Genomic DNA, 12,860 nt, shown 5'->3' on the forward strand with positions numbered 1-12,860 from the left:
TGACCATAGGATAAGTTGTATGATATAGAAGGTTAAGGTTTAGTGACTCATTGTTAGAAATTATTAAGTGGATGGTTGAAATGCATGATTATTGATTATTAATGATTGTGAATAATGATGATGAGAATGATTGATGGTTGATGAATGATATTGAATTATAATAATGAGCTTTGAAAGGGATAATGAATGTGATAAATAATATTGATAGTAAATGATGATGAGGATAGATTGTGGAGAATCGTAGAATATGTATGTATGTATCTATGTATGTATGTATGTATGTATGTATGTATGGGACCCGAGGAGGGTGGCAAATAGGGGTGGAAACAGGCCAGGCCAGGCCAGGCTTTGCTCTTAACAGGCCTGGCCTGTCATACAGTTGATTGGCCTGAACCTGGCCTGCAGCCTGTTATAGGCTCTTTATAAAGTACTAGGCCTGGCCTGTTATTCATCCTGGCCTGACCTGAAGCCTGTTAAAAGGCTTGATAATTTTTTTTACAAAAATAAAAATATTATTTAAAAAAATTATTTTTTAATAAAAATAGTTATATGTAATATGTCGTATATTTAATATTTATAAAAAGTTTTAAACTTTTAACATATTTAAAATATACAAAAATATTTATAATAAAATATAATAAATTTAAAATATCTCATAATTTTATTAATAATAAATAATTATTTATATATTTAATTATATTTTAACAGGCCCAGGCAGGCCTGACAGGCCTATAAGGCTAATTAGTGAGCCTGGGCCTGGCCTATTAATGTATTAAGGCTTTTAAAAGAGACTGGGCCTGTACCTATTTTATAACAGGCCAGGCCAGGTCAGGCCAAACACAGGCCAGGCTGCAGCCCCTAGCAGGCCCCCTGGCCTTTTTCCACCCCTAGTGGCAAAGTTCGAGTTTTAGGGGATGTGCTGCCGAAATTTTATGAGAATTTTTTGGAAGTTTTATATTAGTTAATTTGGATGGAAAAATCGTTTATCTGATTAAAATTGAATGAATGTATGTTTGTGATACCTGGGCAGTAGCAAGGATTGTGGTTCGTCCCGCTTACTCCAGGTCAGTGATTGTGACGCCTGGATAGTAGCAACATTAGTGGATTATTCCGCTTGCTCCAGGTTGAGTCTTTAAACACCCACCTGGGTAGTAGCAGTAGTAATGGTTATCCCACTTGCTCTAGGTTAAGCGGGTAGTAGCATGGGGGTTGTGGCTCAGACCCACTTGCTCTGCAATGGGTGTTTCTATCCATGGTTAGCTACCAAGACATGTCGAAGTTGGCTATGTAACTGATAGATGATATCATCAGTCATAGGGCAGACATACATCATATGCATATGTGTGTTTTGTTTGATTTGCATTAATTGGACTTGCCTATGTGATTATTATGCTTACCTGCTATATTTGCTACCTACTATATCTATATCCTACTTGTGTTTCCTTTATTTGTATTGCTTGTCTATGCACTGGAGTTTTGGAGGATTGGAAGAAAGCGGAAATTAGGGCTTAAGTTAGAAAGGAATTAGAAATAAGAACCTTAGATAAACTACCTTGTTTATGGTTTTTAATTTATAAACTTTAAGATTTAAATCTGAGTGTCGAAGTTCTAGAATTGCCTCTGGCTTTTCCGGCACCTTATATCTTATGTACGTGGGCACTTTTACCATATTGAGAACCCCCGGTTCTCATTCCATACATATATTGTGATTTTCAGATGCAGGATGCGAGGCACTGCACTGAGCATTCTGGAGACTCTTAGAAGTGAAGAACTATCTTGGGACTTGGTGTTTATGTTTGGTTTATGTTTATATATGTGTATAAATTCTCCATCTTGTATATATTATGTTTTGTCCCTCTTAGAGGTTGACTTGGAGAAACAGGATTTATATTTATCTATTGGATTATTTTTTGGGGTTGTATATATTTATATTCTAGCCGACCTTTGCTTCGCAGGTCGAGTCTAGATCTTGATTATATAACTATCATTTGGAACTCTACTTTTCTTATATCTGTCTTCTGGTTTTCTATACAAGTTCTCTATATTTTTGTTTCTCGTGAGCGTCGTTCCTTCAATTTTGTTTTCATCGTACTCCTTTTCTTTCAAGGCTCCCAGATATATTATCCTTGTTATGTACATATATTTTTACTTTTAGAGGTCGTAGCGCCTTACCACCTCTGATTTACATCCTAAGTGTAAAGCTTTGTGTGGTAGGGTGTTATAATGTGAGGCACTATGATAGGAGTTTTGGTGTTTAGTAAGATAAATTTTGATTCATTTATATTTTACTCACATAATATTTTCCTTTTGATGAAAATGAGGGTTAATTTCTGATTTGTTTTATGTTTTATTAAATAGTCACTTTTTGGTTTTTTCAAATAAGCTTCTGCAATTGTGTTGTGGTAAATAATTTAGGTATTTATTAGAATACATTTTGATTTATTTGTGCCTAAATTTCGGTTAATTTATGTTTTACTCATATTGTAAGACCCTAAATTTTAAAAAAATTATTAAATAAATTATTTATGATCTATTATATTTATTTAAGAATATATTTTTAGAGATTTTTATATATAAGCCGAGTAAATTCTTATTTATTATTTAGAGTTCTTATAGTTGAAAAATAGTGAATATTTCATATGTTTTAATTTTAAGTATTTAGATTTTTAATCTTATTTTATAAATAAAGAAGAATTAATTTACTTATCTCTGATTTTTATTAAAATAGTATTTAACTAAATATAATTTACCAATTTGGTAATTAAAAAGTATTTTAAAGATAAATACTTTAAATTTAATTTGATTTTTAATTATTATTCTATCTTTTATTTATTTTATAAAATCATACTACTATCCCCATTTTTAATAAAAATACCTAAACTAACCCACACCATCCCAAATCCTAACACTACTACCCTTACTCACTCAACCTCACTCACGGTCACAAACTCACATACACTAAACACAACCTACCCAACAACTTAAACAGAAAGAAGAAAAGAAAAGAAAGAAGGAAAGGGAAAGAGAGAAGAAGGGGGGGATCCAAGAGAGAGAAGGAAAGCGCTGGGGAAGGGAAAGCCGTTGCGCCATCACCGCGCCGCTCAGGACTGCCGCCTCGCCACAACCGCCGTCGCGTCGCCGTTTGTGCCAAGCTGAGGAGACCGCGCGGAAAAGAGAGACGCGCAAAGGAGGAGGCCGCGGGTTACCGGTTTGTCCACGAGCCGCCTCCAGAACCGCGAAGAGAAGAAGAAGCTCGCACCACCGTAACCTGTCGCTGCCGTTCGTCCTTGCCGCCGCCAGCTGCGCCGTCGGGAAGAGGAGATGCGCGAAAGAGGGAAGGTCGATTCTGTCACCACCGCCGCGTCGGGTTCCATGTTGACGCCGCCACGAGAGAAGGATGTGCGAGGGAGGAAACAGAACCGCGTGGGAGCTCAGCCATGGAGAGAAGAGACGCATGTCGGATCTGTCACCGCCGGTCCGCCCAGCCAACCCGTCGCCAAATCACGTCACCGTCTGTGAAGCTGTCTCCGTCGCCGCTACCAGAGGTCGCCATCGGAGCCGCCGCTCCACTTCTGTCATTCTTCATTTTACAGTGAGTTGACCGCGCCTTGAAGCTCTTTCTGTAATCATTCTAACTATCTGTGGTTAAGGATTCTGATGTATAGATGTCGTAGGGTTAATTTTATGAGTATACATGTCAAAAATTAAGGTTGTTGCTGAGCCACTGAAGCTCCTGGCCGCTGTCGGAGCTGCTGCCGGTTAAGTTTAGGGTGGCTGGCGTGTCGTTCCTTTATTCTAGTAAGTGTTTATATCTCGAAATCCTCGCCTTTGATTTTCTGTTATGTGTTTTGAGGTTTCCATGATATTGATGTTTTAGGAGTTAATAACTGGGGTTGCAGGTTGTGACTTAAAGATGTTTATGCTGTTGCGAAAGGGTGCGGGCTATGAATTAAAGCTGTCGTTGGTTTCGAGACGAGATGAAAGGAATTCGTTAACGCGTTTGGGTTATGGGTTCACTTATCGAGGTAGGGGTCTTTTCAAAGAACTTAATTTTATGATTTGGAGTTGTTATAAATGGATATTAATGTGATAAATGTACTTTTGGTGATTGTATAAGCCTTATGTATTGCTGGGCTGTTTTGTGATGAATGTATTTGTGGTTGGATTGAATTGTTGTTTGATTTGGTTATACGGTTAGTTGCTGAAATATTTCATTACAATTTTGGAAAACGAGTTGGTTCATTGAAAAGGGATTGAGTTTGGATTTGATCTCTTGAATTATAAGAAGAATATGAATTTTCGAAATTAGTCTGATTTTAAACTGATTTGGTTTTGAACCCGTGGAAGGGATTGTATACTGGTTTGGTTGGGACCCGAAACGGGTGGTAAAGTCCAAGTTTTAGGGGAGGTGTTGCCAAAATTTTATGAAATTCAAGATTTTGTTTTCAAACATGATTTAGAAAAGGATTGGATTCGAGAGGTTCTATTGTTTGGTTCTTGATTTATTAAGAAACAGGTGATTCAAGTTTAATCTTTTAAGGAAAGCTTATGTTTTAAGTTTGATTTAAACATGAGGGGACCTATGTTTTGCGGTTTGGTAAAAGAAGTACCCTTGGAGGATTTTTAGCCGATTTTAAAGAAAATTGAACTTTGATTACTTAATTTCGCATTACTTTTGAAGTATTCTTTGAATTTTAACTAAACAAATATGAGCCTTTGGGAAAGTTTCCGATTTAAGAATGAAAACAAATTGGGTTTTTGCACTTAAATAATGTTGGTTTTGAAACTGGTTCAGAACTTTTGGCCTACATGCCTTGGTTTTGGTTTTAAGTCTCCATTTTAAATGATTTCAATTTGAGTAATTATGATTCCGAGGATTTCTAAAGAGTTTAAGAAGTGAGGCAGGTTATTCTTCCTTAAAGTCTTGTGTTTCTTCTCAAAGAAAGTTTCATTTTCAGGTGATGATTGAAAGTCTCTTGGAAGTTTTGTAAAATGTTATATTAAGCGACTAAGATTTAAAAAGGAATTGATTTTGAGGAAAGTTGAATTATGAGTTTGAAGAGATTTGAGAAATAAAAGGTGACTTATGGCTTGAATAATGATTGGTTTGATATGAATTGTTAATGAAATGCGGAAATGATGATGGATGAATGATTATGAATAAACATATGTGGCTTCTGCACGTTTATCTGAGATACGAGTTTCCTGGGTAAAGAACCGTGGCTTGCCATCACGTGTTCCAGGTTGGATCTCGATACTCTGTTGACCTTACGTCGTAAGGGTGACCGGACACGTATAAATTCCCGGGTATATATAGCCCCCAATGAGTGATTTGAATGATGTATGAATGTAAAATCTATGCATAGACTCATGGGAATGCGCGACGGAGGACAGTCTAAGGACAATTCAAACTTATCGGGTTGGCTGGATAATCGACAGATGAGCCTCATCAACCATAGGACAGGCATGCATCATCTGCATTTGTATGCTTTGTTTGGGTTTAAACATCTTTGGGTTTGCCTAATTGCTAAACTGTTCTTAACTGCTACTTGAACTATTTGCTGTAACTGCTACCTACTTGTGCTTTCCTTGTCTGTCTTGCCTATGTTTGTTCTGATGTGCTACATTTGAGAACAAACTTTGGTGCTGAATTAATGATTGTGTTGTTGATTGCGTGGTTGGTTTCTGTTCCGAGGGTTACCTGAAACTGTAGGTCGATCTCAGATGAAATCTTCTGTACTGGTCGGCGCAGTTGTGTCTGACTTGTTGGACTTGGTGGTTGCACTGATCCTTCGTCACCGGAGGGTGGTGGTACCTGCGAGGGACTCCAATGCTTAAATTAGCAAGGGTCTTAAGCAGGTTTTTTATTAGAATCAGACTATAAGTTATACCTGGGTGCTCCAATGTATTTATAATGGCGTAGAATGATCTTTCTTTGGGATAAGATAGTTATCTTATCTTATCTTTGAGTGAAGTTATCTTATCTTTAAGGGAACCACCTTTATCTTTCTAGGCTTTGGGCTGCCTTTAGATTTGGGTCGTGTTGCTCTTTTTTGGGCCTTCTTGGGCCTCTGTAACAATTTGGCCGACCTCTTTCATAAAGAGGTCGGATAGTCCTGGTCTGAACAGGTCGGTCGATTTGTCGTTGATCAGCCCGGGTCGTATAGCTCGACCCAGGACATGAACAGTTTCTGAATGAGATTTTCTTTTAAGAAAGGAAAGGTTTCGGATTTCTGAAAGATTAAACATTGTTTCTTTGAAAAGGTTTTGAACGTTTACTTATTGGTTTTTAAAAGATTCATAAGGCAATGATAATCACTGAGCTTGAAAACAGTTTTCTTATTAAATATTTTCTTATGACAACTTTGAAACTCCGTGGTGAGACCGTATGGTTAGGTTCTCACCCCCTACAGCTTTACCTTTTCAGGAACCAGAAGAAGAAGCATTAAGAGGATTTATACTGCGTTTGGTTTATATGTTGTTGAATTAATTAGATTATTTTCTTCCCTCGTCTTTTTTATTACAATTTTGTAAGAGGGATAGGAATTATATGTTTTATATATATTATATTATAAGATATTATGTAAGAAGTCTTGTATTTGAATCTATGTGTGTGTTTTTTTTTAAGATAAAGTTTTTATTTCCGGTTTTCAAAGAAAGCAGCGATACGGCGTTGAGTCACAGGCTTCTATTTTAATATTAAGTATATAAAGTAGTCGTAATACTTCTTGCTATCAGAGTTGCGCAGCCGGAAGCGTGACTTTCTGGTAGTAAGGGTGTTACACATATAATATTTTTCCTTTGATGAAAATTAGGGTTAATTTTTTATTTGTATTATGTTTTATTGAATAGTCACATTTTGGTTTTTCAAATTAATTTCTGCAATTGTGTTGTGGTAAACAGTTTAGGTGTTTATTAGAATACATTTCGATTCATTTGTGTCTAAATTCTGGTTCATTTGTGTTTTTGCTGTTGTTGAGATTTTATAGATACATTCAATCTATTCAGTATGGACCTAGATTCATTCAAATTAATGTGATCTCAATATAGTCCAGATATTTCCAACAAATAAATCAAAAGGAATTTAAAAAAATATTTTCAAATATAGGATTCTATAAATGTATTGATTGAAAATATTTATTTATCATTCTCTTTAGTTCTATAGAAAATATTTCATTTAAATTGTAAGAAGAATGATAAATAAATGTATTGATACATCCACGGTTGATTTTGTACCTTTGGAGCTTGTACTTATCCTCCAAATTATGACCAAACAGGATTATGCCCAAGTTGTAGGGGACCAATTTAATACTTTTCCCCCACATACACACATTAACATTTACAAAGAGTGAAAGAAGTGTTTGCATTTTTTTAATTTCTTACAAAATAGTGTTCAAAAATATCAATAGAAATTCATTACAATTTAGAAGATTAAACCTATTTACTTTCTATATCCCCATATGAAAATCTATAAAAAGCACTTAAGATGGCAACGGATGGCTTTGAGATTCTTATCCCTTCAGATTCTTCAATGACCTTGTCTCTCAATTTATTTATCTTGTCCAAGAGAATGGTTGGACCATATTCAACCTGAAAACATCAATTTATTCCTAAAATTGAAAGAAATTTATTAATATGTATTAATTTAAAAATAAAGGATCAATTATGTTTAATGATACTTACATGTTTCCAGTTTTTACATTTGTATTTTTTCTTTTTGATCTTTTTGGGATCGATTATTTCCAACCATTTCATGACGTATATTCTGCAATCTCAACTAATAAAGAAATAAGAAAATAAAATATGATTAATAAGACAAACACAGAAAAGCACAAGAAAACATATTAAATAACACTACTATAGCAAAGAATAATAGGAAGATTGATACGTTGTTTATTTACTATTGATCGAAATATATGGTGCATCAATGCCCTCTTCATTGTCCACCAAAGATTTTTCCCAGCATAGACCCTTATTTGAAATACTATCAAGCTCTGAAAATGATAGAAATCCAAATATAAGAAGCACAACACAAAACCAGCAAAATAAAAAAATAAAAAGTGCACTTCAATTCAATAATAATTGCACGAAAACAAGCATACAAACAATGCTCAATCAGGCATAAAAAGTGATTGATATGATTTAATTAGAGAAAAAACACTAGAAATAAGAGATTTCATAAGAAAAACAAAAATATGTATTATGTAAATAACTTACAACATATTTATTCAAAGCTCTTCTCTTATCAGACACATTTTTTTTTATTGAGTCAAGCATATGAAAAACCTTCTGAACATTAGCAATCCACAACCACCAATGGGTTCCATAACAAATTGGTGCAAACAGCTGAAGTTTGGGCAAATAATAGAATATTTCAGTCTAAATGATACCAAATGACAGAATTATTTAAGAAGTTTTAGAAATCATAACTTACAAATATATGGGATGCTATTTTTTGTCCTGAAAAGGTAGGTAGTCCTTAAATTCATTGATCTGAAAGGTCTTCTTAGTGTTTGGATCAATGTACTCGTGCTTATGCTTCGACAACATGAAATTCTGCAAAATGAACCGAAATATGTTTCTTGTATCATACCATACATAATCAAATTGAACCAAAATTAATGATAAACTTTAATGATAGCTTACCACAATATTTGTTGGGACGCAGTATATTTCATCATCAAATCTGTGACATTTTTCGTTGTTGAGAAGCATACACAGTGTAGAGACCACCTATAGGACCAAAAATCATTAATGTTAATATAATAACAGAAGAATTTACCATATTTTCTATGTGTTCTGTGGGTCTTAGAGACATGAAGTGGCATCTACTTCCCTCTAAGTGAGCTTTGTGGTCCAAAAGGAATATGGTATTGAACTCATTGCTTGACCCATCTTTGTTAGTCTTGACATGCGTCATCCACTGATTAAAATTTTCCCTTAGATCCTCTATTATTTTCTTTTCTTCTATCAGAGTATTGTACTTTTTAAGGGTGCTCAAACTCGGCTATGGACTTGTTTCCTTCGCATATTGTAATGTTGTTGCCATCCCAGCATCCATCACCACCTCTACGAAATTTTTAATTTGTGTTATTGTTGGTGCAGAGCTCGGTGAACTTATGCCAAGGTAGAATAAAGGTGTACCAAAGTCATCTTTCAAATGCACTACAAGATGACAGAGGAAAGTTTACAAAAATAATAAAAAAGTATTATGGTATAACATCAAAATTAATAAAAAAATATTTTCAATAGAACTTACTTATTAACAGGAGCTTCTTGCTCTTATTCCCTTGTCGAAGTTTTTGCAGAGGCTTGCTGTTGAGATTGTGGATGGCAACTAGATTACATGGTAAAGTGTTTTAAAATGAATTGAAATTATTATGATATAGCATCAAACTAATAAAAATGATTTTAAGTAGAACTTAATAATTAACAGAAGCTTCTTGCTCTGATTCCCTTGCCAAAATTTTTGTGGAGGCTTGCTGTTGAGGTTGTGGAGGGCAGCTGGATTACACAGTAAAGTGTTTTAAAATGAACCGAAATTATTATTATATAGCATCAAAACTAATAAAAAATATTTTAAGTAGTACTTACTTATTAATAGAAGCTTCTTCTGTTTGAGTTTGTAAAGGGACAGAGATAAAGATTTTTACTTGTTTTAGTTCTTCCTTAAGAGAACTTAGAAGAGCAATTGCAATAGAAACTCTAATAAAGGTAAACAAAAAAGGAGTTAATATGCAGTAAAGTAAATTATAAATCTGCATTAATAAAATATGCACATTGATTAGAATAGGAAAGTAAATTAGAAAACTCACATATATAGAGGATGAGACTGACTTTGTCATCGAATTACAAGGATTTATTTTATACGATCAGTTATAGGGCTATTCATAGTAAATAAAATTCTGTGTCAATAATTAAAAAAATTATTATTATCTAAATTTAATAGAGCAATGTAAGTATGTCAACTTACATAGTTGCAGCTTGTAAACTCTATTTTTCCTTTTTTTTCTGCCATTTTTTTCTTGTAAAAGTCATCAGGTGTATTTTTTCTAATAAAAAAGATACAAAATTAAAATCATCAACTAAGATATTCTAATTAAAAGTAGAAGTAGTAAATAAATATTAAGAGAAATTACATGGTATTGTTCAGTGCATTTACAAACCGTTCCAAGCTTGTCTGTGTTTGAAACACGGGTTCATTTTCGCTGTCCAAATTTACAATTGACAGTCTAAGAAAAAAAATTATTCAGTAAAACCAAAGAAATTACATCAGGCTTTAGCATAGAAAGAAAAAGAATGTTATATAAGAAACTAAATCTTACGTCTGTGATGAATCATATTGCACATCTGTCGAGTCGCGATTATTTTGTTGTGTTTCTGCCTAAACAACTTTTCTTTATGCAGGACTGTCATTCTTTCTCTTCATCCTTTTTTCTGTTTCTTTTCTTTCTTTCTTTTTTTTTACTTATCTCCTCTATTTCTTTGCTTCTGAAAATTCATACAAAAAAATTTGATTTAAAATTAGGATGAACCTTAATTCAAAAAGAAATAAACTGAAATTTTTAAATGATTGCAACATACAACCCATATTTGAAAACAAGCAGAAAAATAAGAATGATCAAAGAAACTATAATGAAAATAATGTAATTGGTTGTTAGTTGGAGCAATAGTAAAATTCTAGTTTAAAGATCCTATATTGGTTTTCAATAATGTTACTAGCAGCACAAACTATTCTCCAAGTCAGGGAAACGAATATCAACAAAAACACATTGATCGTATACAACTGACAAATATCAGAGCTATAACTAACTAAGAAACCACACGTGAACAAGTTCAATAATTCAAGCGAAACAAAATCAAATAGACCTAAATTAAACAAGAAATGAACCGAAATTTCTTAACGAATAAAAATTATGGTCAATACTTAACAGCGGCATCAAGTGAACCTCGGTTAATTCACAAATGAACCAAAATTAGTTTAGATTTGAACAAGTAGTAAAAAAGACTCAATCATTAATAAAAACATATTAAATGTATACAACTGACAAATATCAGAGCTATAACTAACTAAACAAGCAGATATGAACAAGTTCAGCAAATTCAAGCAAAACGGAACTAAATGAACCTCAATTAAACTAAAAAATGAATCGAAATTTCTTAAGGAATAAAAAATTTGATCAATACTTAATAGCAACATCAAGTGAACCTCGGTTAATTCACAAATGAACCGAAATTAGTTCTGATTTGAACAAGCAGCCAAAAAGACTCAATCATCAACAAAAACACATCAAATTTATTTCTGGATCCAAATGAACCTCAAATAAACTAAGAAATGAACCGAAATTATTTATCAAAACCAATAAACTAACAGCACAATTTCATTCAATGCCCTTGATCAGGATGCTGAGCACATGAGACGCCTAATTCTATTCTCAGACTGTGTCCACTTGAAGAACAGGTGGCTTATGGACTGAGGAGACTGTGCTTATTGTTGTCGGCAACAAAAAGCATTTCTGGATAACGAGGATGAATGTCGTCTTAAATTTCAGCAGATTTTCCTTCCTTTCAACAATCATCTCTAGCACAGATTTTGTCAAAGACGCCAAAGTAGCACCTTTAAAGCTGTCAATAATTTTCTTCTACTACTCATTTATTTTGTTATACACAACCTTTTCAGGAAAATTAGCCCTACAATAGCACTAGCACCGAAATAGTTTAATATAAACAAATTAATATAAAAATAACAGTAAAACTTTATTGATAGAATATAGTAGAAAAGCCTTGTTTTTTATCGCTTGAATTTAGGCCCAGTGCATCTCTTATCTTGGCAGGAGTTACATAGATTTTCCTACAGCGCTTCTCCAAGAATCCTTTATAAAGATCGAAGGAAAGTATCAATTCCCTCAAGAGCTTGTGTGAGACTTTTAGTGATGGGATATGTCTCAGTCCACCAAATCCCATTTCCTCGGCAATAGCTTTTTTTCGATTACTCATGTTGGTGAATACTATAGCTATCGTTCTTGTTGAGCATCCCAAATCGTGAATTTTCTGCAAGGATTTAAAATATTATGTTATATCATATATTTATAATATAAAAATAGAGTTGATTTAATGTGTATACGCTTACATCGTAAAGTGGCTTCTCCTTTTTTGAGATGGTCTTCTTTGTCATTTTGGTTGTAAGGAATAAACAATTTGGCCAATACTTTAATAGCAGCATCAAGTGAACCTTAGTTAATTCACAAATGAATCGAAATTAGTTTAGATTTGAACAAAAACTACCTAAACAACCACACATGAACAAGTTCAGCAAATTCAAGCAAAATGAAACCAAATGAACCTAAATTAAACTAAGAAATGAACCAAAATTTTTTAAGGAATAAAAAATTTAGTCAATACTTAACAGCAGCATCAAGTGAACCTCAAATAATTCACAAATGAACCGAAATTAGTTCATATTTGAACAAACAGTCAAAAAGACTCAATTATCAACAAAAATACATCAAATTCATTTTTGGATCTACATGAACCTCAAATAAACTAAGCAATGAACCGAAATTATTTATAAGAACCAATAAACTAACAACACAGTTTCATTCGATGCCCTATTTACAAAGAAAAATAAGAAAAAAATTGAATCAAAGAAACTCAATCTACTAAAATGAACGAACTCGATCCACTAAACTCTAAACCGAACTAGTAGAAATACCAAAAATGCGAGAAATACGAAGGATAAAACTGAACATAATAATGAATAAGTAATTTTATCAGTATGTTGAGAAAACTTTGTTGTTCTTTTTCTGTGTTTTTTATTAATGATCTCAAACGCAGCACTGAATTTTTCTATAGTTTTCGCA

At 33.5% G+C, this 12,860-nt stretch overlaps 1 long non-coding RNA gene across 1 annotated transcript; it reads left to right on the forward strand.

The window, feature by feature from the left end:
- Positions 1-2,858: 2,858 nt before the first annotated feature.
- LOC140184389 (uncharacterized) lies at positions 2,859-6,606 on the forward strand. The gene is made up of 4 exons (XR_011880900.1): positions 2,859-3,592; positions 3,710-3,798; positions 3,900-4,025; positions 6,428-6,606. It is a non-coding gene; the product is annotated as an uncharacterized lncRNA (long non-coding RNA).
- The last annotated feature ends 6,254 nt before the right edge of the window (positions 6,607-12,860 follow it).

Source organism: Arachis hypogaea, chromosome 4 (assembly GCF_003086295.3).
Source record: "Arachis hypogaea cultivar Tifrunner chromosome 4, arahy.Tifrunner.gnm2.J5K5, whole genome shotgun sequence".
In the NCBI taxonomy this organism is placed as follows: Eukaryota; Viridiplantae; Streptophyta; class Magnoliopsida; order Fabales; family Fabaceae; genus Arachis; species Arachis hypogaea.